The 25813-nt window shown below is 41.2% G+C and overlaps 1 long non-coding RNA gene across 2 annotated transcripts; it reads right to left on the bottom strand.

The window, feature by feature from the left end:
* Positions 1-10160: 10160 nt before the first annotated feature.
* Positions 10161-11155, bottom strand: LOC128018035 (uncharacterized). Of its 2 annotated transcripts, XR_008184697.1 has the most exons (4): positions 11136-11155; positions 10949-11060; positions 10808-10872; positions 10161-10529 (listed from the first exon to the last, which is right to left on the bottom strand). It is a non-coding gene; the product is annotated as an uncharacterized LOC128018035 (long non-coding RNA). The 2 variants fall into 2 exon arrangements; XR_008184696.1 differs by having other exon boundaries at positions 10161-10872.
* Positions 11156-25813: the final 14658 nt, after the last annotated feature.

Raw genomic sequence — 25813 nt, 5'->3', positions numbered from 1 at the left:
ACCGCCCACATGTGGAAAACGAATTTTGAAGTCATTTATTCGTTTTATGCCTCTGAACTAAAAGACGAAAAATAAAGCCGAAACCTCGAATAGTGAACGAATAGTGGGGCCGTTTTCTCGTTTCTGCTTATTTCATTTCAAATTGGAAAACAAACTATCAAAACGTACACGGACCCGTATGCGTACAGATGCGTTGACTATGAAACGGCCCTTACTCTTATAAGACTCTTATTCTGAAAGAATGAAAGACCGAGTTGAAGGCGGAGCGATTCGACCAATCAGATGAAAGGAGCGTTAAACCCCAAAAGACAAAATGAGAAATCGAGCCAAAAACTCGTTCCCTATCATAGGTCACTTCGATGCTGCGGTGACGTCACCACGTATGGGAACACCTCCGGTGTGACGAATGTCTGAAGCCCTATACCATCCCGCCAATCCTATTGGCCAAATGGCGCATAGCACCACCCTACGCATGCGCACGCATGATATACCTGGGTGCAGCGCGCCATTTCGCTCAGATTTCATTCCTTCAGGAATAGCGAATCATCTGTGCCCTATCATCTCGCGTTCTCCAGCGATTTTCTTCGAGCAGTGTTAACTCCTCTTTCGCGGACGCGATGAGTCAACGAAAGGTAAGAGCCGTATATGGGTTTATCACAGGGAGGCACTCATGAGAGATTCGTTTGCAGCCTCTCTCATGTTCTCTCTGTGATAGCCTACGGCTATGGTAAAATAAGAAAAGTATCCGCGCTCTGGAGTCTATTTCTTCAGTCGCCTCGCGTCTAACCCCCACCGTTCGCTTCTGCGGTCGCCGAGGCCCCGCACGAGGTGTTGGTTAGGGGCGATATGTGCGGCTTGACTATGAGTACAGTGATGCACTGGAGTTTTCCACTTGCTCGCTCTCCCCTACTAGAGCGCGTTAATCAGAGCAGTTTTGCTTTTATACTATGTTGTCTAACCGCAGCTTCTACTCAGAGTAGGCTCTGACCGGCATAAGCGGTTCTCTCCCTCCGAGCGGACAGGAGAAACGCGCTTCCCCTTCCTCAGTGTGCTATTATTGGCTATCCGCGCGGTGGATAAATTACCCTTCTCACGGACCTCCACCAAGAGGTTTCGAGGTCCTGGAAGCAGCCTTATCAGCGCATATCACGAACGGCGTGGGTTTTTGCCACGATTAAGTGACATGGCGGACTGCTATTATATAGCGATGCCGCTTGACTACCTCTCTAGCCGAATGGATCGCGCCAAACTCCGCCGCGACCTAGTCTCGTCTAGACGTATCGAGTCGTGTCTATTTCGGCAAATTTTATTCTCTTATTACGGTTCTTTACGAGAAGCCTCTCGTTCTTTCCCCACACTCTAACATTGACCGTCTCGCAGCACAAGCACTTCGAGCGTCACTGAACTGAGCTGTTATTTGAGCGCCCCTCAGACACTGCACAATTCAGTCTTCAGAGTTTGAGGGACGGCACAAAAGACTGGCGAATTTGACCAGTTTATGACGGCTCACACAGCTGCCGCGTTCTCGCTAGCGGCGTGGCCCTATGTTTATCTTGTTGGATTAAATCCTGCCGTGGACACGCTTCAGGATTATACACAACGAAACACAGCGAGTTTGACGCATGCATTTCCTTCTATGTTTGCCGGGGTCTGTGCCCTCCACTGAAGAGTGCTGTTGGACTGCTAATGCACATCCAACCCTCTCACTGCAGTCCCCACGCTCTAACATTGACTGTCTCGCAGCACAAGCACTTCGAGCGTCACTGAACTGAGCTGTTATTTGAGCGCCCCCTCAGACACTCTGCACTATTCAGCCTTCAGAGTCTGAGGGACGCCACAAGAGGCTGGCAAATATGGCCAGTTTATGACGGCTCACACAGCTGCCGCGTTCTCGCTAGCGGCGTGGCCTAATGTTTTCTTGTTGGATTAAATCCTGCCGTGAACACGCTTCAGGATTATACACAACGAAACGCAGCGAGTTTGACGCATGCGCTTTACTTCATGTTTGCCAGGGTCTGTGCCCTCCACTAGAGAGTGCTGTTGGACTGCTAATGCACATCCAACCCTTTCACTGCAGTCCCCACGCTCTAACATTGACTGTCTCGCAGCAAAGGCACCTCGAGCATCATTGGATTGAGCTATCATTTGAGCGCCCCCTCAGACACTCTGCACAATCCAGCCTTCAGAGTCTGAGGGACGCCACGAGAGACTGGCGAATATGGCCAGTTATGACGGCTCACACAGCTGCCGCGTTCTCGCTAGCGGCGTGGCCTAATGTTATCTTGTTGGATTAAATCCTGCCGTGAACACGCTTCAGGATTATACACAACGAAACGCGGCGAGTTTGACGCTTGCACTTTCCTCTATGTTTGCCAGGGTCTGTGCCCTCCACTAGAGAGTGCTGTTGGACTGCTAATGCACATCCAACCCTCTCACTGCAGTCCCCACGCTCTAACATTGACTGTCTCGCAGCAAAGCCACCTCGAGCATCATTGGATTGAGCTATCATTTGAGCGCCCCCTCAGACACTCTGCACAATCCAGCCTTCAGAGTTTGAGGGACGGCACAAAAGGCTGGCAGAGATGGCCAGTTTATGACTGCTCATACAGCCGCCACGTTCTCGCAATGGCGACGTGGCCCGATTTTTATCTTGGTGAATTAAATCCTGCCGTGGATACGCTTCAGGATTATACACAACGAAACGCAGCAAGTTTACGCATGCGCTTTACTTCATGTTCGCCAGGGACTGTGCCCTCCACTATAGAGTGCTGTTGGACCGCTAATGCGCATCCAACACTCTCACTGCAGTCCCTACGCTCTAACATTGACTGTCTCGCAGCAAACAGCGCTTCGAGCAGCATTGGATCGGGCTGTGACGCCAGGCGTAAATAATAAATAATAATCCCTCAGACACTGCGCAATCCAGCTTTCAGATCTTGAGGGGCGATTCAAGGGTCTTACACAGACGACCCGTTTATGACGGCTCGCACAGCCGCCGTTTTAGTTAGCGGCAGAGCCTGATGTTCAATTCGTTGGTCTAATTCCTGCCGTGGACACGTTCAGGATTATACACAACGGGACGCAATAGCTCTTATGCATACACTTCCCCTGTGCACGAATGCCGCAGGCTTTTCCGTGCACGGACATTATGTGTATGACAGCGTTGCAGAAAGCGGAAATTTGAGACTGCTAGTATCGTTTTGGGTCGCGTGGAACGCTTGCCCGGCATTTCTCAATGGGTGTTACGCACAATTGTCACGGATACACCAATTCGTTTTTTAGAGGCCCGCCTCTTTCCGCTGAATTCTTTCAACGGTGGTAGACTGATGGTAATAGCAGTGTTGTGACAGGAGATGTCAACTCTGCTGAGCAAAGGGGCTATAGAAGTCGTAGACCCCGTACTTCTCAATGCATAGATGTAGCTCTGGCCCCGTTGCGGCTCCAGGGCGTCCGTCTGTTAACCACTTGGACGATTGGCAGCGGCATTCCCCGTAATTTGTCTGGGGTTACTTCACATGCGCCCTTTTCAGTGGAAAAGTGGGCGGAAAGACGAAATATTTCACCCCGTTGTCTTCCGCATCCGACGATTTCGGTGACACGGAGTTGTGTGATGTCATTAAAGCTATGGATGCCAACCGAGTTTCTCCTACCGGGGTTCGGCTGGTGATTTGAGCTTTCCCAGAGACCGTCACAACGGATGCGTCTTTGACCGGTTGGGGAGCTGTTTGTCAAGGGCTACCAGCCCATGGAGTGTGGACAGCTGCACAACGCAGTTGGTATATAAACCGGTTGGAATTACTGGCAGTTTTCTGGCTCTCCAGTAATTCGCGAATCTGCTGATCGGCCGTCTTGTGCTGCTCAGATCAGACAACACAGCGTTTGTCTCATACCTGAATCATTAGGAAGGATTACGCTCTCGCCCCCTGTGCAGGCTGGCGAGACATGTTCTTCTCTGGTCTCAGAGAAATTTCTGTCGATCCGAGTTGTTCATGTCCCCGGACGTTTGAACTTCGGAGCAGATATGCTATCCAGACAGGCTCTGGAACAGGGAGAATGGAGATTACACCTCCAGACGGTGAATCTTTTATGGCGGATATTCGGCAAGCGAAAGTGGATTTATTCGCGTCAAACATGACTACGCATTGCCCGCTATGGTTCTCCCTATGCCCCCCATCGCCCCTGGGCGTGGATGCATTAGCTCACAGCTGGCCCAGGACCAGTCTGTATGCTTTTCCTCCGATTCGTTTGATCCCAGCGGTATTATGCAGAATACGGCGGGACAGAGTGGAACAGCTGCTGCTGGTGGCTCCGCGATGGCACACGCAGCCGTGGTTTGCGGATCTGATCAGTCTGCTAGCGGGCTCTCCTTGGAGATTCCCCTCAGACAGGATTTATTATCACAAGCACAGGGGCTGATTTGGCACCCGAGGCCGGATCTGTGGAAACTGTGGGCGTGGCCACTGAGCGGAGTGCATTAGTATGTCCCGGTCTTTCTGTTGAAACCACTGAGACTATATTGAATTCTAGAGCAGCTTCTACGAGACGCTTATATGCTTTCAAGTGGAGACTGATTACAGCCTGGTGTGGCAATCGTAATGTAGATCCAGTTTACTGCCCAGTGGCTTCAGTGCTGGAGTTCCTCCAGGATTGTTTTTCGGATGGCGTAACACCAGCCACTTTTAAGGTTTACGTGGCAGCCATTTCAGCTTACCACGAATACATAGGCGGTGCCTCTATGAGGCGTCATCCACTAGTTTCTCGTTTCGTACAGCGTGCGCGACGGCTGAGGCCTTTCCGCCCTGTGCGAGTTCCTTCATGGGGTTTATCCATTGTGTTGCTAGGTTTATCAGGGCATCCGTTTGAGCCCTTGGAGACCGTATCGGATAAATTCTTGACACTGAAGACACTTCTTCTCATGGCTTTATCCTCCCTCAAGAGAGTTGGGGATTTACAGGCTCTTTCTGTTTCACCCTCATGCATGGAATTTGCACCGGGCTCTGTGAAGGTGCTGCTGCGGCCCAGGCCTAGCTATGTTCCTAAGGTCGCATCTAACCTCTTTCGCTTTCAGCAAGTGTTCCTGGAAGCTTTTTCACCTGCTGAGGCTGGATCAGAAGATCTAAGTCTTTGCCCTGTGAGAGCTTTAAAGACTTATGTGGATCGTACAGCCCCTTGGTGTGAATCTGACCAGCTGTTTGTCTGTCTTGGACATAAAAGTAAGGGCCATGCTGTTACAAAGCAGCGCATGTCCCATTGGCTGGTGGAGGCAATTTCTTTGGCCTATGAGGCGCGCGGACTCGCTTCGCCCTTAGGAATTAAGGCTCATTCCACTTGAGCTGTGGCTTCTTCTCAAGCTTTTCTCAGTGGATCTTCTATGAAAGATATCTGTGCTGCGGCAGGATGGTCCTCACCGAGCACTTTTATCAAGTCCTACAGTCTGGATGTGAGGATGGCTCCTGGCTCCCGGGTTCTCTCCGCTTGAGCAGATGCTTCCTCGGATCTCAGTTATCAGGTACGTCAGGCGTTTTGGTATATCGTTCCCATACGTGGTGACGTCACCGCAGCATCGAAGTGACCTATGATAGGGAACATCTCGGTTACGTATGTAACCTTGGTTCCCTGAATAGGGAACGAGATGCTGCGGTTCTGGCCGTTCCGTACCTTGATAACTTCTTCATCTTCAGTCATGAAATCTGAGCGAAATGGCGCGCTGCACCCAGGTATATCATGCGTGCGCATGCGTAGGGTGGTGCTATGCGCCATTTGGCCAATAGGATTGGCGGGATGGTATAGGGCTTCAGACATTCGTCACACCGGAGGTGTTCCCATACGTGGTGACGTCACCGCAGCATCTCGTTCCCTATTCAGGGAACCAAGGTTACATACGTAACCGAGATGTTTTTCCGAGTTTTCAATTTCTCGTTATTGAATTCATGTGCTCTCCCTTGAATCCTCTTGAGTCTTTCTTTTTCTGTTTTTTAATTGAAAACGGATTTGGAATGGACGGAAGATACCCTGATTCTGTCATGCCTACAGCCAAATCAATCATTTGATTTACAGAAATGTAGTGTGCAGAAAAGAAAGAGTCATTAAATACATACATACGTATTTCTGCTAAAAGTGAATGTTATCAATGGTTTGGAGTAAATTGGCATATAGATAGCCTCAAGGCTAAGATGCATGGACTAAAAATCAGATCTGTTAAAAATGTTGTATTTGTGCATTTGAATAAGAAATATCTGTTCACATGGTTCAGCTGAACTCCATAACTTACCCGCCTGCATGAAGGTGGTCCAGTGTTTTATCAAGACTAATTGTATGTGTCTATGTCTTAATGTGTGGCCCATTTGTGGGCATTAGTGTGGGAAAGCATATTCCAACAATATTTCAAACCTAATCCATGGATATATATGATGTTTTGCTTTATTTCTGTGCAAAACATTTGTTAATATTGTAACAGTTTTTAGCTATCAAAGCAGATCTCAATAGAGCATCATTCTTAAAGGGATAGTTCACCCAAAGTTAAACTTTTGTTACCATCATGTTGTTTCAAACCTGTATGAGTTTCTTTTTTCTGTTGAACACAAAAGAAGATATATTGAAGAATTGTGGTAATGAAACAGTTGTCGGTAGCTATTGATTCCATAGTATGGAGTAAAAAAAATACTATGGTCAGTGGTTACCAGCAACTGTTTGGTTACCAACATTCTTCTAAATATATTTGTGTGTGTGTGTGTGTGTGTGTCTTTGTGTGTATGTGTGTGTGTGTGTGTGTGTGTGTGTGTGTGTGTGTTGAAAAGAAGAAAAAAAATCTTACAGGTTTGGAACAACTTGAGGGTGAGTAAATACTGAATACAAAATACAGTTTAATGGCTGGTAAGAAATATGTATAGTTGGTACATTTTCCCAATTCACTCATCACTAGCATTAGCCTCAAAAAGTAAATTTTGGACCCTGTTTGTAATGCAGGTTTGTATATAGTTGATTGATTGTGTGATCCACATGCAGGTAAGGTTTTTTTGGGTCTGAAGGCCTATATACTGACTGACTCAACAGAACAGCAGCTTCAGCTGAAAGAGCAGCAAAAGATGGGATTGAACTGAGAGTTAATGTAAAGAACTGAGAGGAAATGGAAGTGACATGAGATGAAAGAAAGGAAAGTGAAGGGCAAGAGTGTGGACAAATAAGAAGGAGAGGCCAAACAGATGAAAGAAAAAAGTTTTAAGAGGTTAAAGTTGTTAATAATTCATATACATTGTCTTGACAACAGTGATTCAGAACAAATGTAAATGTGGTCTGCTCTTTCTCTCTCATTCAGCACTCAAGTGTTTCCTGAGGCTGATTCTGTATGACTCACACTGGATGCAGCATTGTGTGAAAACGAATGATTTTCAGTGACAGCCGTGATTGCGACTGTTCTGTTTTTCTCAGCTTCACACCTTCTCATATTGAAAGGGCTTTATTCTTTGTTATTTATTAATATAGTGATTTGTCACATAACAGACCCAATAAAGATTTTTTTCTTCCGGCTTTTCAGACAAGTCAGTTCAGATTTCTACCTTCTCTGCACAAAAATATTTACATTTTATTTTAGAAATATATGTTTATAAGTGTCATAAAGTTTTTATAATAAGTAGTTTACAAAAACTAATGTATTATTAAAATTTACCATTAAAATTAAAATTAAAATTATTAAAATTGTCATCCCATACAGCATTAACCAAAAATTGAAGACTAATCATTATTTGACCATAAAATAACACAGTTCATGATTTAAACTGGTTTCTAATAGAAAGTGACATGAGCAAATCAATTCAACTTAAAATGTAAAATTTTCTATCACAGGATGCCTTTTCTTTTCTGAACACATATTGAATATTCTTAGCATTAGGCAATTAATGATGGGAAATCACACACACAGACACACACACACACACACACACATTCTAATTTAATACAGAAGTTTGGGGTGGTAAGATTTTTTAAATGTTTTTGAAAAAAAAAGAAAATCTAATGCTCACCAGGACTACATTTATTTGATTTATAGATATATAGATATTTATTTATTAAAAGCAGTAATATTGTGAAATGATATTTCAATTTAAAATAGTTTTTTATTTTAATTTATTTTAAATTGTAGTTTATTCCTGTGATGAAAAGCTGAATTTTCAGCATCAAGAATTGCAGTCTTCAGTGTCACATGATTCTTCAGAAATAAACTTAATTTGATGATTTAGTGTTCAAGAAACATTTTTTTTTATTAAGAATGTTAAAATGACTTTTGCTGCTTAATACTTTTGTGGAAACCAAGATTTATTTGAAATAGAAATCTTTTGTAATGTCTTCAGTATCACTTTTGATCAATTTAATGTCTTGTTAAATAAAAGTAATAATTTGTTTTGCAAAAATAAAATAAAATCTTACGGAGCCCAGAACAGTAGTGTACATATATTAGTAAATACAATAGTTTTTTTTTTTTTTTTTTTTTTTTACTCAAAACGCAGTTTCAATGCCAGTTAGAAGTATTACGGTGCATTTTCTTAGTTTTATTTGGCACGCACATGTTGTAAAAGATGATGTATATACCTATAATTACACTTTAAACAGATTGCAATTACAACACATGGAATTGGGTGCTTACCATGTTTTTGTGTTTTGTTTTAGATAAGTGTTGTAATTTATTCTAACTGTGGTTGTATTATTGTTTAAACATTGTAAAATATTTTATGAATGCATTATATAGGCTCTACTAAAAGAGCTACTGCCTACATTTACATTTTACATTTAGTCATTTTGCAGACGCTTTTATCAAAAGCGACTTACAACTGGGGACATCTTATCCAGACATCTTATCCAGAGTAACTTATTTTTATTAGCGGAACAGTCCCTCCAGAGGAATCAGGAGTAAGTGCTTTACTTTATTAGTGATGGAAATTCCAAGCCCTTTTCTCTTTTTAAATTGCCTATTATGGGATTTGAGTCTTTAGGTTTACCAGCCTGGACGTTTAACCTCTAAAATGCCTCTCCATCCCCAAAAATCCACATCAAAATAACTTTCTGAATAATTGTCTTGTAAATCTTAAAGGTACAGTACACAAAGAGGAAGGAAAATAGTCATGTAAGATTAAGTACCACTGCATTTTGTGCATGAAATATTGAGAAACATTATAAGTGGACTTCTAATGTGTAGAACGTGGACACTTAACATGAAATCCAGGCTGTTAATCAGGCAACATTTAAAGTCAAATGGTACTATTGAGTAAGAGTTGGATCTGTAATGCATCACACTTCCTAGGCAGATCTTACACCGGCATCAGCCCAGCCGAGTAATTGAATGTCATGTTAAACCAAGACGCTAATGAATGATTTCACCTCAGGCCACGAGTATGGAGGAAATCATTAGGTTTAGCATGAATTTTTCCCTTTGAGCTAAACCGAGTCAGTATTAAACATCAATGAAGATTTCGGTTTCTCAGCACACTGCTCACAGAGGTTCATCCCAAGAAAAGTAGAGAGATGTGTGTGGGAATGGGAATATTTGAGTGTGTGTGAGTGTGTTTCTAAGTAGGTCGGCACAGGACAAGTTATTTTCTTGTTAATGACTTAAGGGACAAAAAAGTGGACTCACAAGGTGATTTCCCCATGGTGACTCTACGTGACTTTTGTATTATTATTGCTCCATTTTTTCTCAGCCCATTACCCCTTACTAACTGATTCAAGAAACTTCCAGCATAAACTCAACAGCTGTTCATCAGTTTTAATGGAAGGCATATTTTGCAAACTACAACTGTAACAAATGTAGATACACATACATCTATAAAGTTACATACAGTACTGGTCAAAGTTTGGAAACACATTTTAATGGGATGATTCAGTACAGCATCCCAGCATGCACCTCATGAAGCATAGTTGTTTGAATGTCCAGAGCTTGAATCTAGACCTTAATGAAGACATTTCAATAAACCATTACAATGACATTAAAATATGAGACTTAATTAATTACAAAATGTCTTATTTCTGTGGTACCCGTCAAGGAGTAAATCTTTATGGTTTGACTACGCCACCCCCTGATGATGGGCAGGAGGACCCACAAGTCTTCCCTTAATGTAGTGTAGCTAACTCTATATTTTCCCCGCAAAGGGACAGTTGACAAGAGGCAGGTATATAAATGTATTTCAAATTTATTACAATTTAGTACAAAAAGTGTGGAAAAGTTATTAAAATGGCTCTTAAATACTGCTATACAATTGGTGGATTCTCCTCAGTCTAGGAAGGTCGGATCAGCCAATGCGAAACCCCTGCTCAGGTGGACCCTGGTGAGACAAAAAGAAACAGGAGACAGCAACCCAGCACCAGAAGAAGCATGCAACACAGCAAGCACCACTCATTCAAGATCTTCAGATACCATGACAAAAAAATCTCACACCGTGTTATGGTTATAAAGACACCCCAAACCAATGTCTCTAACAATGTGGTCCCTTGGCAAGAAGGGGCAAAGCATCAGTGTGGATCCGGCCTTGTACAGGGATAGCCTAAGCAGAAGACATAGTTAGGGAGGAGAACCCCCAGCACGGATAACACCAGTTTAAGGAACAATGCTACTACAAGTAGGGCACATGGGTGGTAGGCCCAGAAGCAAAATCACATCACACAAACAAACCAACAAAACAATAAAAAAAATGCACATTAATCACAAGAAAACAGTGGCTGGCCTGGTCCCTTTTGGGAAATAAACAATCATGTTAGTTGCCAGCCTCATTAAACAGCATATCATAGTCAACTCAAACATGGCTAAAAAATATAGGCCTACTTTTCAGTATGCTCAACTGTCCCACAGCTCATTGACATATGAAGACAAAGGTGAACATTCCGTTGCTACAGACAGAAAAAGTATTTTAAAACATGTTCCAATGCAGATATAAAACACTCAATGGCATATTAAGGCATTTACCGATGCAGCCCAGCAGCTCAGGTCACAATGAGGTGATCACAACACATTTTAAAACTCCATGCAGAAGCCTGTGTCCTCCATGAAGAGTAGACACACACTTCTAGAAATTACCCTGATAAAACAAAATAAATATTAAAATTCAAATGGCAGTGATTAATCATGCTCTACCATGACCAACAGTACCTACACTGAAAAGGAAGCCCAACACAAAGAGAATCTTGCAACCAGCAGACACTTATCACTTCCTAATTGGTCATGTGACTTTTCAAAACATCATGTGATCCTGGGTGTGAACGTGATGCAACTAGGTTGTGTGCCTGCCTATGTAGATCCCCACATTTCTGTATTTCGGCTTTAGTTCAGATGTCTGTAATCTCATATTTCTCTGTAATCCCTAACATCATATCAGCACCTTTAATGGACTGATAACAGTGATTTGAATGGCTGTAAGGATTTGTGTTAAATCTGCACTGATTCTCTGCCTACGAGCTGCGTCACGGGTTTCTGTTGGTGACATTCAGTGTGATTTGCTGAAAGGATTTGCATTAGCTACAGAAACTCTGATTCAACCGTGTATTAATGACAGATGCCTTTAAAAGCAACACTGGAAAGAGTTTGACATTGAACAAGAGAGAGTAACCTTTTTCTCCTGACAAACTGATGAATAAATTCCCTCTATCTACCTCTTGCAATCGTTCTCTCTCTCTGTCCCATCTGAAACCCTCCCACTTTACTCTTTCCACCCTCCATCCATCATCTCTCTCATTCCTCTCCAGAGGGAGAAATCTCCACAGAGGTTTCTTTATCTGCTTTGTCTTAGATAATCCATCTTGATTTTAAACTGTGTGTGTTTTGTGCAAGTGTTTGGTAACCGTTCGTTCGACGCTTAGGGGTTGTTTATTTAAAAGATGCAATGTGATTTTTCTGCTCATTCTTTTTTCTTTTAGTCCTATCTATCTATCTATCTATCTATCTATCTATCTATCTATCTATCTATCTATCTATCTATCTATCTGTGTCTGTCTGTCTGTCTGTCTGTCTGTCTGTCTGTCTATCTATCTACAGTCATGCCCACAAATATTGGCACCCTTGGTAATTATGATCAAATAAGGCTGTGAAAATTAATCTGCATTGTTAATCCTTTTGATGTTTTATTTGAAAAATTCACAAAAATGTATGCTTTCATTGGATAATAAGAATTTAAAATTGGGGGAAATATCATTATGAAATAAATGGTTTTCTCTAATACACATTGGCCACAATTAAGGACACCCTTTTATTGAATTATTTTTTAAACCTCCATTTGCCAGTTTAACAGCTCAAAACTGTCTCCTATAATGCCTGATGAGGTTAGAGAACACCTGACAAGAGATCAGAGACCATTCCTTCATCCAGAATCACTCCAGACCCTTCAGATTCCCAGCTTCTCCTCTTCAGTTCACTCCTCTCATTTTCTGTAGGGTTTAGGTCAGAGGACTGGAATGGCTATAGCAGAAGCTTGGTTTTGAGCTCAGTGACCCATTTCGGAGTTGTTTTTGAGGTTTGTGTTTGGATTATTGTACGGTTGAATGATCCAAACATGGCCCATTATAAGATTTCTTACAGAGTCACTTTTTGATTTTTTATCTGTTGTTATTTAATAGAATCCATGATGCCATGTATCTAAACAAGATGTCCAGGACCTCCAGCAGAAATATAGGCCCACAACATCAAAAATACAGCAGTATATTTCATTGTACACATGGGGTACTTTTTATCCCTGTTTTCACCAAACCCATCTTGAGTGTTTACTGCTAAAAAGCTCATTTTTAGTTTCATCTGATCATAGAAGCCAGTCCCACTTGAAGTTCCAGTCGTGTCTGATAACTGAATATGCTTTAGTTTGTTTTTGGATGAGCTAGGAGAATTTTTCTTGAAACCCTCCCAAACAACATGTGTTGATGTAGGTTCTGTTTGACAATTTTTTAAAAGGTTTTCTGAACCAGAAACTCAACTATTTTCTGCAATTCTCCAGCTGTGATCCTTGGAGAGTCTTTAGCCACTCAAACTGACCTCCTCACCATGCATTAGGACGATATAGACACACGACCTCTTCCAGGCAGTTTTCTTAACATTTTCTGTTGATTGGAAATTCTTAATTATTGTCCTGATGGTGGAAATGGGAATTGTCACTGCTCTAGCTCTTTTCTTAAAGCCACTTCACCAATTTGTGAAGCTCAATCATCTTTTGCTGCACATCAGAAATATATTCTTTGGTTTTTCTGATTGTGATGGATGATTAAGGGCATTTGGGCTTTGTTTTCCCTCCACTTTATATTTCTGTGAAACAGGAAGCAATGGCTGGATAATTTCATGTTTATAATCATGCTGGAGTGCTCAAAATTGTGAATATGAATGGGAATATACTTCAGAGATATTTTACTCATAAGAATTTCTAGGGGTGCCAATAATTGTGTCCAACGAGTATTTGAGAAAAACATTAATTTCATAATGATATTTCCCCTCCGTTTTAAATTCTTATTATCCAATGAAAGGATACATTCTTGTGAATTTTTTTAAATAAAAAATCAAAAGGATTAACAATGCAGATGAATTTTCACAGCCTTTTTTGATCATATTTGCCAAGGGTCTATCTATCTCTTTAAATCCCCATACTTTAATTTTTTCACATTTTGATTGTTTGTTTTCTCTGATTAGGACAATATTGAAAGTACTTAGATAAAATCAAGTCTCAATTTCCCAATATTCTCTTCTTTTGAGAACTAAAGTTATCTATATTTTTTTATGTACCTACATCATAATATTTCACTTGAAGCTTGTGAATGATTTGGAACTTTGTAAATGGTTAAGATTTTATAACAGCCAACATGCAGTTTAGTGGCATAAAATACAAAAACAATCAGTATAGGTTATTCGTTATTTTTTTTTATTTTTTTTTTGAATGAGCAATAGATAACATTATAGCAGAAAAGTATCTGAATACCTTTCTCCTGTCAGATTCTTCCAAACGAGCAGAAAATGACTCTGATTATAAGAACAGGAAAGCTCATAGGTCAAAACCAAAGGTGAGCAATACTTTCATCTTACAGTGCCTAAATATAAGCTATATGACAAAAAAATAAATATTTTCCTTATTGCCCACATTAAATCACAAGTATAACATGGGCCTCTGTGCTGCGACTGATGGAGGGAGGACCGGCCTCACGCAGCCACAAAATACAGCTGTGGCTTTGATCCTGATATACTATTCGGTATAAAACTATACAAAATTGCCTGAAAAAAAAAACTAGATCTAGAACTAGATCAATGTAAAGAGACTAAATAATGTAAACGGAAGGTTTTTAGATTAGGGCCAGTCTGTAGTAATTATAGTTAGCTCAAGAACTAAAAGTCAGGAGGATGTCCTCTTTTAGCTACTAATAAATATTATTACAGCTTAAAAAAAAAAAAATTCTTTAAAATGTATTTTATATCTGTGATGCAGAGCTGAATTTTCGGCATCATTACTCCAGTCTTCAGTCTCACATGATCCTTCAGAATCATTATAATATGCTGATTTGCTGCTCAAGAAACATTTCTTATCATTATCAATCTTTAAAACAGCTGTGCTGCTATAGATATAATGTGATTGTTCTCTGTTTACAATCATGTCAGTTACACAGTTATGGGTGATTTCTGTGGTAATTGTGTATGTTGCAGGTGAGTGATCGGTGGAGATCAATGGAGACAGTACAGCAGGATTGAGTCACAGTCAGGCTGTGGAGCAGATCAGGACCACAGGAAGCAGGAGACACCTCGTGTTCAAAAGAGGACATGGATACGTCACTGACTACGGTAAGACAACAGATCAGAGGTCAGCTCAACATACACACACACTGTACTGTATAGGGCTGTCAGTGAATTAAACAAATTATCAAATGATTGATATGAATTTAACCATCCAAATGAATACAGTTAAAAGACAGTATGTTATTTTGAAAGACAGTTGAATCATGCCAAACATGCTTTGCTTTTTGAAGGGAAGTCAGGCTTCAGTTGCTCAGATATAAAAGGAGAATTCTTCACAGAACAGAATGATGATAAGGGGACATTAATACATTTTATTATTACATTATTTTACATTAACACACAGACTTCACCACAAAGTGCAAACACCCAGAGATCACAGTTTACCAACCGTGACACTAATTTGGAAAAATAATTACTCTTAATTAAAAATAGCTCTTAATTATATTAATCAAATTATATTGGACATTTATTTGGCTAAATTATTGTCCTGCTAATATTCTGCCTGTTTTGACATGTGTGTAGGATGTGAACTAAGTGGAAACTGTATGAATATCAACAGTGTTAAACATACTTAGAAGCATTAATATTTTAACTTTAGTAAGCCATAATTATTTTGTTTTATTTTATTTTATTGTAATTGTAAACAGATTGTATTATTTATTTATTTATTTATTTGTAGAGTTATGTCATACTCTATTGCGTATGATTAAGTGGTTCATTGTTAGCAAATCAAAGGCTTTTGCATTTCAAAGCTTCTTATCTTTTAGTTTTATTGAGTCAGCCGCAGCTTTAAATGTGAAGCACACGCCACATTCAGAATCAGCTCAAAGTCCTGACTAAAGAGGGTGACAAAAGACCTGAGAGAAACACTTGAAGTACTCTGGAACATTAGCTGTGATTGCTATTCAAAACTCTCTAAAACATAATTGACTTTCTATTTTACTTAAACAAGAGTTACTTAATTTTTTTCTCATGCAAATCCTGTCTTGTCTTTTAAAATCTGCCGCAAAATGTTTGTGAATGTTTAAGAAATAATCCACCAATGAAAAAGAAAGTTGTCATTGTTAATCCATCCTTACTTGTTCAAAACCTGTATGCTATTTCCAGTGGTGTCAAAAGTACTAGCATTCATTACTCAAGTAGAAGTATAGATACTAGGGTTTAAAAAGACTTTTGTAGAAGTTGAAGTATCAACTCAAGCTTTTTACTCAAGTAAAAGTGTAAAAGTACTGGTTTAAAAAACTACTTAAAGTATAAAAGTAAAAGTAATGTAAGGGAACAAATGCCATTAAGAACAAAAGCTTAGGCCGTGCCACAGGGGCCTATTGTGTACTACCCCACCGCCTCAAAAAACATTTTTCTAAAGGCCATAGGCCATAATGATTATAATGTTATATTAAAATGTTAATGTTGAAAAATTTGGGATGCACTAGGATTCCTGTTTCAGCCGCATATATGAAAATACAAAAATGGTGTGCACATCCCAAACATCCAATTAGGACGCAGGTGCAAGACAACTAAATGATATAGACAAATAAAGAAGTGAAGTCTGAACACTGAAAACTACTGCTCCAGAGGAATTTAATCAAGCAACGTTTCGACCTTCAGGTCTTCCTCAGCCGCATATATGCCCATTTAAAATGAACGCACTTTAGTACAATGCAAATACATTAAAGGACTAGAGATATGATGACTAGTTGCCAAGAAGTATTGTTATGGTGCAAAAAGTCAAACTTCAGAGGCTTGTCATCAATAACTTTTAATGGAATGTTTATGTACATCCAAGATTAGCTACAGGAATCTGCGAGGGCAATGGACAAGAACATTGGTGCAGGCTTAGTAACAATTACTCTTATATCATTGTCTATTTACAGTAAACATTATAATGCTGTCAAAATGAATGATTAATCCAAGTGATTAATCAAAAACTAAAACTGAAAAAGAAATCATAATCCTGATACTTTCTTGATTGATACCTTCTTGTATTTGGTACATACGTCTGCTATGTCCAGTGTTCGGGGGGTAACGAGTTACAAAGTTGGTATAGCCTACTTATCACAACATTGTCAATCGCATCATCAATCGAAAACGCTAATTTATTAAAACGTCTCGCTACCGATGTCAGGTTCTTGGTAAGGGAGGAACTCAGGTGCAGACAGGGATTCTCAAACAAAGGGTTTATTAAATACAAAAAGGGAAAACAAAAACCCACGAGGGGGAAAACAAGGGCTAGGGTAAGGACTAAATAACCAAACAAGACAGGGCTGACCAGATAAAGACACTAAACACTAACTATAAACAAACACTCACGGTATACAGGATACAATCACAGTCACAAGTGTGGAACACATCTGAGAAACACGTAAGTAACACAATGAACCGACGCAGGACAGAGCACACTAGGAGATCTAAATAGGGGGAACAATTAAGACACGACAGGTGTTACAGATAGGACAATCACGACACGACTAGGATAACAAGGGGGGCGGGGCAAGGGAACGAGACAACACAAGCACATGGCCCAAAGACAAGGCCATGCGCTTGTACACAAAACATGGGTCTGTCATGATCCTGCCTCAAGACTAGGAAAAAAATCAAGGACACGAGGGCAGAATCATGACAGAACCCCTCCCTTAAGGAGCGGCTTCCAGACGCTCCTCAAGGGAACATCAAACACGGGACACGACTGACATGACAGACTGGGACACAGACACAAACCAACAGGACATGACAAATAACAACAAAGGCAAACATGAGTACACAACGGCAGGGTTGGGGTGACAAATCAAAAAAAACAAACAGGGAAGGGGAGGGGGCGGGACCACAAAGTTCATGGGGGACAGACCAGGGCGGGTGGGAGGGGTAGGAATCTTAGGAGGACAGGACGAAGGCTGACGACGGGGGGTACGGGCAGGTCTGGGTGGTGAGGGACGGGGAGGGGTCTCGGGACAACTGACAGGGGACATGACAGGACCAGACAAGGGACGCGGGACAACACTTACGGGACGCGGGGAGACGACATCTACTGGACACGGGGGGACCACAGGACACGGGGCCACATCAACAGGACACGGGGAGACAACGGCTGGACACGGGGAGACCACGGCTGGACAACATCTACTGGACACGGGGGGACATTAACGGGACACGGGGCCACATCAACAGGACACGGGGAGACAACGGCTGGACATTTGGGACTTCTGGGGACAGGGTCAGGGGACAAGACAGGACTGACGGGGATTTCTAAAATTTGGACAAGACGGGACAAATAATCAGAAAATGCTTTAGCAGCTAGGACAATTGGCATCTCCTTATGAGATGAAACCGACTGCACAAGAGTCTTTGCTGCAGAGTCGGCCGCGGCTCTCTCCTCCGCTCTCACGACTGCCGACTTGCATACAGCTTTCTTTCCCGGCTCGGGCATGCTAGCGCTCACCGCTGCTGACTCGGACACGCTCACTGCTGCTGGCTCGGGCACGCTCACTGCTGCTGGCTCGGGCACGCCAGCGATCTCCGCTGCTGGCTCGGGCACGCCAGCGCTCTCCGCTGCTGGCACGGGCACGCCAGCGCTCTCCGCTGCTGGCACGGGCACGCCAGCGCTCTCCGCTGCTGGCACGGGAGGAAACGGGGTCACAGGACCGGCAGGCCCCCTCTTCCTCCTCTTCCTCCTTGGGCGCGGTGCAGAGACCACAGCTGGGTCAGAGGCGGGTTGGGGGAGTTCGGTCTCTGGCAGGGCTGACTCCGACGATTCCGAGGCAGACTCCCACGATAACCGTCTCCCTCGCTTCCCGGGGAGACCGACGGGTGTGGGAGGCACCTCAGGACTCGGTGAGGGATGTGCCTGATCCCCCAGAGTGGCCACGGCCAGGATACGACCCTCTGGAACCGTTGGCAGCTGGGTAGGTGGGGACCTCTGGGGCTCCTCCTCTCGCCCGCTCGCTCCGGAACGACCTCCCCTGGTCCCCCGGAACACCACAAGGCGAGAGCCCTCAAAACAATCTCGCTTGCTGGCTGACAACATCCAGTATTGCCTCCTGTCTGCTGAGTTCCCTTGTGGTCGGTTCATTCTGTCAGGTTCTTGGTAAGGGAGGAACTCAGGTGCAGACAGGGATTCTCAAACAAAGGGTTTATTAAATACAAAAAGGGAAAACAAAAACCCACGAGGGGGAAAACAAGGGCTAGGGTAAGGACTAAATAACCAAACAAGACAGGGCTGACCAGATAAAGACACTAAACACTAACTATAAACAAACACTCACGGTATACAGGATACAATCACAGTCACAAGTGTGGAACACATCTGAGAAACACGTAAGTAACACAATGAACCGACGCAGGACAGAGCACACTAGGAGATCTAAATAGGGGGAACAATTAAGACACGACAGGTGTTACAGATAGGACAATCACGACACGACTAGGATAACAAGGGGGGCGGGGCAAGGGAACGAGACAACACAAGCACATGGCCCAAAGACAAGGCCATGCGCTTGTACACAAAACATGGGTCTGTCATGATCCTGCCTCAAGACTAGGAAAAAAATCAAGGACACGAGGGCAGAATCATGACAACCGAACTACGTACAGTAGCTTAATTTGTGGAGGACGAAGAAAAGGCACTCATTTGGTAAATGAGCCAGTGAGAAATAATAACTTTTAAGTAGGGTCCAGTGCCTTTTCAATACTTTTAAAACGGTACCGGCTCCTAAACGGTGCCTGAACCGATACTTTAAAAAAAAGAACCACAAAAAAACTATGGATAACTTTAAAGAACATTACAAATATTAGCTTGTTGTGCAAGTTGTGCTTCCCTTAATCTAAGGCTAATAAATGTATTTCACAGTCTGGGTCATTATTTAATACAAAACCACACATAATGTTTCTGCTGTATCTCTGTCACTCACTCTGATATTTAGTTAACATGAGTGCTGTCTGTCACTGTCTTAAATCAGTTCTGTGAATTACTGTATGCTCATTAATGAATTCTTTATAAAGTAGCAGCAATGTCGTTTTTAAAATACAGTACTGTGCAAAAGTCTTATGGAAAAAATAGTATTTTCTCCCCAAAAAGGGTTTTAAGCCAGTTATTTATATCTGTAGTGTGTCAGTAGGAAATATCAGTTTGCCATTAATTTTAATAATAATCTAGTGCGATTTTGAATGCACAAGCAGTCTGACAACGGCAAAATGAATGTTTGGAAATGTAAACTGATATTTTATACTGACACACTACAGCAAAATATATAAATAACTGTCCGAACACCATTCTTTTAAGTGAAAATACTAACGTGTCTAAGACTTTTGCACAGTAGTGTTTGTATAAAGTACGTATGATTAAATTAAGTATATTTAAGTAAGTTTAATTAAAGTATGTGTTCGTTCATATGTGTTAAGGGCTAGATTTTCGCTGGAGGAAACGGCTGTGGTTTGATGAGCGAAAACTTTACAGATGAGAAACCGACTGCTACCTCGTGACCTTTTGTAAACTGTATTTATGACAAAGAACGTCTGACGCTGGTTTCATGTGAAATTTAAGCGGACTGACTCTGAGGCGATCGGATATCCCATACCCAACCCTACTTTTAAGAAATATATTTTTTGATAAACGAACCCAAAACTGTCTATGTCCTGGCTGGACTGTGATGTGATTTATGTCACGTGCAGGTGCGATGGATCGCGTACAGACCAATAGGGTGTCGGAATGGTGTATGTTTATACTTCTCATCCAACCACAATCAAATTCACTCCATCCGGATGGCGCAATTTATCTGGATAGGTTTTTTTTTTTTTTTTTGAATGATGACAAGCCGGAATGAAAACAAGCCGAAATGAAATAGCAGTAACGAAGGTATTTTTAAAATGTAAGGAGTAGAAAGTACAGATACTTGCCTGAAAATGTAAGGAGTAGAAGTAAAAAGTCGGCTGAAAAATAATCACTCAAGTAAAGTATAGATACCCCAAATTTCTACTTAAGTACAGTAACGAAGTATTTGTACTTCGTTACTTGACACCTCTGTATTTTTCTATATTATTTTCTATAAAATAAAAGTTAGTGATCAACAAACAAACAAACATAAGTAGTGTTAATGACTCAAACATTATACAGGTCCTTCTCAAAAAAATTAGCATATTGTGATAAAAGTTCATTATTTTCCATAATGTAATGATAAAAATTAAACTTTCATATATTTTAGATTCATTGTACACCAACTGAAATATTTCAGGTCTTTTATTGTTTTAATACTGATGATTTTGGCATACAGCTAATGAAAACCCCAAATTCCGATCTCAAAAAATTTGCATATCATGAAAAGGTTCTCTAAACGAGCTATTAACCTAATCATCTGAATCAACTAATTAACTCTAAACACCTGCAAAAGATTCCTGAGGCTTTTAAAAACTCCCAGCCTGGTTCATTACTCAAAACTGCAATCATGGGTAAGACTGCCGACCTGACTGCTGTCCAGAAGGCCATCATTGACACCCTCAAGCGAGAGGGTAAGACACAGAAAGACATTTCTGAATGAATAGGCTGTTCCCAGAGTGCTGTATCAAGGCACCTCAGTGGGAAGTCTGTGTGAAGGAAAAATTGTGGCAAAAAACGCTGCACAACGAGAAGAGGTGACCGGACCCTGAGGAAGATTGTGGAGAAGGACCGATTCCAGACCTTGGGGGACCTGCGGAAGCAGAAGTGAGTCTGGAGTAGAAACATCCAGAGCCACCGTGCACAGGCGTGTGCAGGAAATGGGCTACAGAGAAGCAGCACTGGACTGTTGCTCAGTGGTCCAAAGTACTTTTTTTGGATGAAAGCAAATTTTGCATGTCATTCGGAAATCAAGTTGCCAGAGTCTGGAGGAAGACTGGGGAGAAGGAAATGCCAAAATGCCTGAAGTCCAGTGTCAAGTACCCACAGTCAGTGATGGTCTGGGGTGCCATGTCAGCTGCTGGTGTTGGTCCACTGTGTTTTATCAAGGGCAGGGTCAATGCAGCTAGCTATCAGGAGATTTTGGAGCACTTCATGCTTCCATCTGCTGAAAAGCTTTATGGAGATGAAGATTTCATTTTTCAGCACGACCTGACACCTGCTCACAGTGCCAAAACCACTGGTAAATGGTTTACTGACCATGGTATTACTGTGCTCAATTGGCCTGCCAACTCTCCTGACCTGAATCCCATAGAGAATCTGTGGGATATTGTGAAGAGAAAGTTGAGAGACGCAAGACCCAACACTCTGGATGAGCTTAAGGCCGCTATCGAAGCATCCTGGTCCTCCATAACACCTCAGCAGTGCCACAGGCTGATTGCCTCCATGCCACGCCGCATTGAAGCAGTCGTTTCTGCAAAAGGATTCCCGACCAAGTATTGAGTGCATAACTGAACATAATTATTTGAAGGTTGACTTTTTTTGTATTAAAAACACTTTTCTTTTATTGGTCGGATTAAATATGCTAATTTTTTTAGATAGGAATTTTGGGTTTTCATGAGCTGTATGCCAAAAAAAGTATTCAAACAATAAAAGACCTGAAATATTTCAGTTGGTGTGCAATGAATCTAAAATATGAGTTTAATTTTTATCATTACATTATGGAAAATAATGAACTTTTATCACAATATGCTAATTTTTTGAGAAGGACCTGTATTCCAAGTCACGTCACTTGACATCAAACAGAAATTAACAATGAAGAGGAAGCTTTTCAGTGAACAGACAACATCTGTCTGATAAATTTCAATCATTTGACAACTAGTCAACCATCATGAACGATACCTAGTATGAATTACTTTTTAATGTGCTTCTATTGTGCCTTTTTGTAGTTTCAGTGGCTTGACAGACATTTTTTACTATCAGGGCTATTAATAGTTTAATAATTATATAATAATAGTTTAATAAACTTTAATAATTGTTTCCCATTTTCCTTTTCTCTCCATCATCATCTCTCTCATGTGTTTCACTCTCAGACCGTCATCATGTCACAGCCGTCTCCTCCTCACTACAGGCCCTGCAGTCGGGTTTGGCTGCAGTGAGCCTTCACCGTGCTCAACAGAACGCCACATCCAGTGTTCAGAAACCAGGAAAGACCAACTGAGAGAAGGAGAGAACAGAGAGAGAGGGGAAGTCACGGAGGAGACTGCGAGAGCCCTGACACTGTTGAGGGTAGCAGTCAGGACAGGGCATGAAGGTTGAGAGACGAAGGGAGGAGATGAAGGACACAGAGCTTGCCTAGAAATGCCAAACATAGTGTAGAAAACATGGAGGGAAGGGTTGAAAAGATGACAAGAGAAGGGAAGACAGGTCAAGATGGAGCAAGAGTGAATAGAGGATGAGAGAAGTGGAGAGAAAGATTGAGAGCAAGAACACACAAACTATCAATAACCAGAGACTTTCTGAAGCCTAAACTGCAGTGGGAGGAAGATGAGGAGGAGGACGAGTGGGAAAGAAAGACCGAACAAGTGTGGACGAGAGAGAGAGAGAGAAAGGCTGAAAGACAAAGAGGGAGGAGAGGAAAACGCTTGCTTCAGAGGGTGATAAAGAATTTGAAATAGAAAATGAGGCGAATAAAGAAGTGCTTGAGTGGAAGCTGAACAAAAATCGTCTGCCTTACATTTCAGAAATGCAGTCCCACCCACTTCAGCCCTTATCTGGCCTCTCATTGGAGCACATCTGCGCCATCCAACTAAACAGAGTCCGAGTCAGGAACTAGTGTGTAGCCATTATCTCTGGTCTCTCAGTGTATTTGAATGAGGGCTCCCCCTTCCAGGCCCCTGGCTCAAACCCAGCTCACAGAGGCTCATTAGAGGTTGAGAAGATAAAGATGGTTGAGAAAGGAAGAGAAACAGAAACATGATTTATGTTGCTAAGGCAACGATCAGTATTACTATTGATTATACTTGTGTTTAAAGTCACAATGGAACTCAAATAGTGACAATCTTTCATATTTGTGGCGTACATCTGAGTGAATTGGTTTTTCGAAAAGAAAGAAATGTAGGATGGGGACTTGGTAAAATATCTTGGTAGTTGATTGGATGGAGGCAGACCTGAATGCGAGCTTGCAGCTGATTGTAAGAAAGGGGCGGAGTTTAAGCGGATTATACTGTGGTAGTCCAGCATATAACACCAGTAGCAACAGTACATTTTGCTAATGTGACTGTGCCTTAAGAGTATACTTTTTTGACTTGGCCAGTATGCAATTTGCATAAATTTGCATTTATTTATTTAGCAAGCGCTTCTATTCAAGGTGACTTAAAAAAGGAGAAAAACAACTTGTGCCAACAATATTCATAGTACTGTACACAATGCCAAGTTTAAAGTATGAAGTAGTTTGATGCACAACCCTCCAGAACATGCTAAGAAACACATAAAACACCATTGCAACCATCCACAGCAATGTAGCATCATGGTGGTGAGTTTTGCACAGGCAAACACCACATACAGGACATATTTCTATTATATGTCCGATCTCTGCTAAACAGCCTTCTAGGGATGATTGTGTAATTTAGCATCCTTGTGAATGAAGTGTGTACATTATGTAAACTTAAAGTGTTCAGGGGAGATATAGTTCCTTCTGAAACCATTATATTAATGTTTTAATTTTATGCATTTGTTCATAAATGATTCCCATTGTGTGCCCCCTATTTTTCGATATCTCAGGGATCAGATATAAAAACTGTAAATGTTTTCCTTTTTTGAGTACGCCTCTATTCACCCTCAGTGTGACCCTTACTGTTGCCTTGGTAACAGAAGGCTCCTCCTGTCTGCTGACCTTGACCTCTGTGACCTCGGAAATCTCAATTAAGTTCAAAATTAAATGTCACATGATCCATATTTTTAAAGGTTTTCTTTTTGACATTGTAGTATGCCATTTAAATGGGATATAATATACTGACCCATGACACATTTCTTACAGTTATAAAAGTGTGATTAACACAAATACAAAGATGAACTGTCAATCCAACTTCTGCAAAGAGATAAATACGATATATATGAATTTCAGATGAAGTATCTGTGATAAATTAAATGAGACTTCACTATGAAACATAAAGTGTAATTGATAGAAAGAACAGTTATACTTTATGAAATGGTTCTCTTTACTCGTGGCAAGTTTCGTCAACGAAAAAGGACTGAAAGTTTGTACTGAAAATATTATATTGAGAGGAGTTGTGCCAACCTGCAAAACCTCTTTAGTTTAATGCATCCAGAGTCTTTATCTTTATTGATGAAAGCTTGCTAGTAAATCCGAGAGAGAGGTTGACTGTATTATACTCTTGTTAACTGTAGAAATACTGATGATATTTTAGCATTTAACATAAGAACTGTGCCTACTGTTTACCTGTTGTTTTCCTTTATTTATTTATCAAGTTCTTAATCTGTCATCAAATCAAAAGACCACTGACAATTGTCCATTCTGTGTGTCATACTCTCTACCAGAACATACGCACATTTAAACTATGCATAAGATGTTGCCATTTTAATTGAGACAGCAGTGTAATCCGTGCAGCCCCAGCAGGTCTGGGATCAGTTTATTGAAGTCAGTCTGGTGTTGGTGGTCCACAAATCTTTAAACATCATGATATTCAGACTATGAGCCAATGCCACATAAGCTTTCACTAATGAGTCCCATGCCTCTGTATTTATTACATGTTCAATCTGAAGGGTCCATTTTAGAGTCTCACACTGTCTTTATGTTCATACTAATGTCTATGGCCATATGTACCAACTGTAAATAGATACAAATATAAATATATTAAAATTATAAGATTATGTTTCTATTATGATTATATTATTATAATCCATTTTAACCCAGATGCAGGTAACAAAAGAGTTATAATAAAGATTCATCTACTGTATCTACCTGAGATCAGTTGTGGCCTGGAGTGAATTTTCTTGCTTGCCTTGTGTGTGTGTGTGTGTGTGTGTGTGTGTGTGTGTGTGTGTGTGTGCAGTGCTACGTGCAGATGTAATGTCTGTCCTGAGCAGTAGATGACAGCAAAGCAGTACTTTATATCAAGAATATAGAAAAAACAGTATGGTTATAACTATTAATTTTACTTTAGTATTTGAGAACCAAAAACAACTACACT

The sequence above is a fragment of the Carassius gibelio genome, chromosome A8, assembly GCF_023724105.1.
Source record: "Carassius gibelio isolate Cgi1373 ecotype wild population from Czech Republic chromosome A8, carGib1.2-hapl.c, whole genome shotgun sequence".
NCBI classification, from domain to species: domain Eukaryota; kingdom Metazoa; phylum Chordata; class Actinopteri; order Cypriniformes; family Cyprinidae; genus Carassius; species Carassius gibelio.
This window is presented reverse-complemented; position numbering and strand designations above follow the sequence as displayed.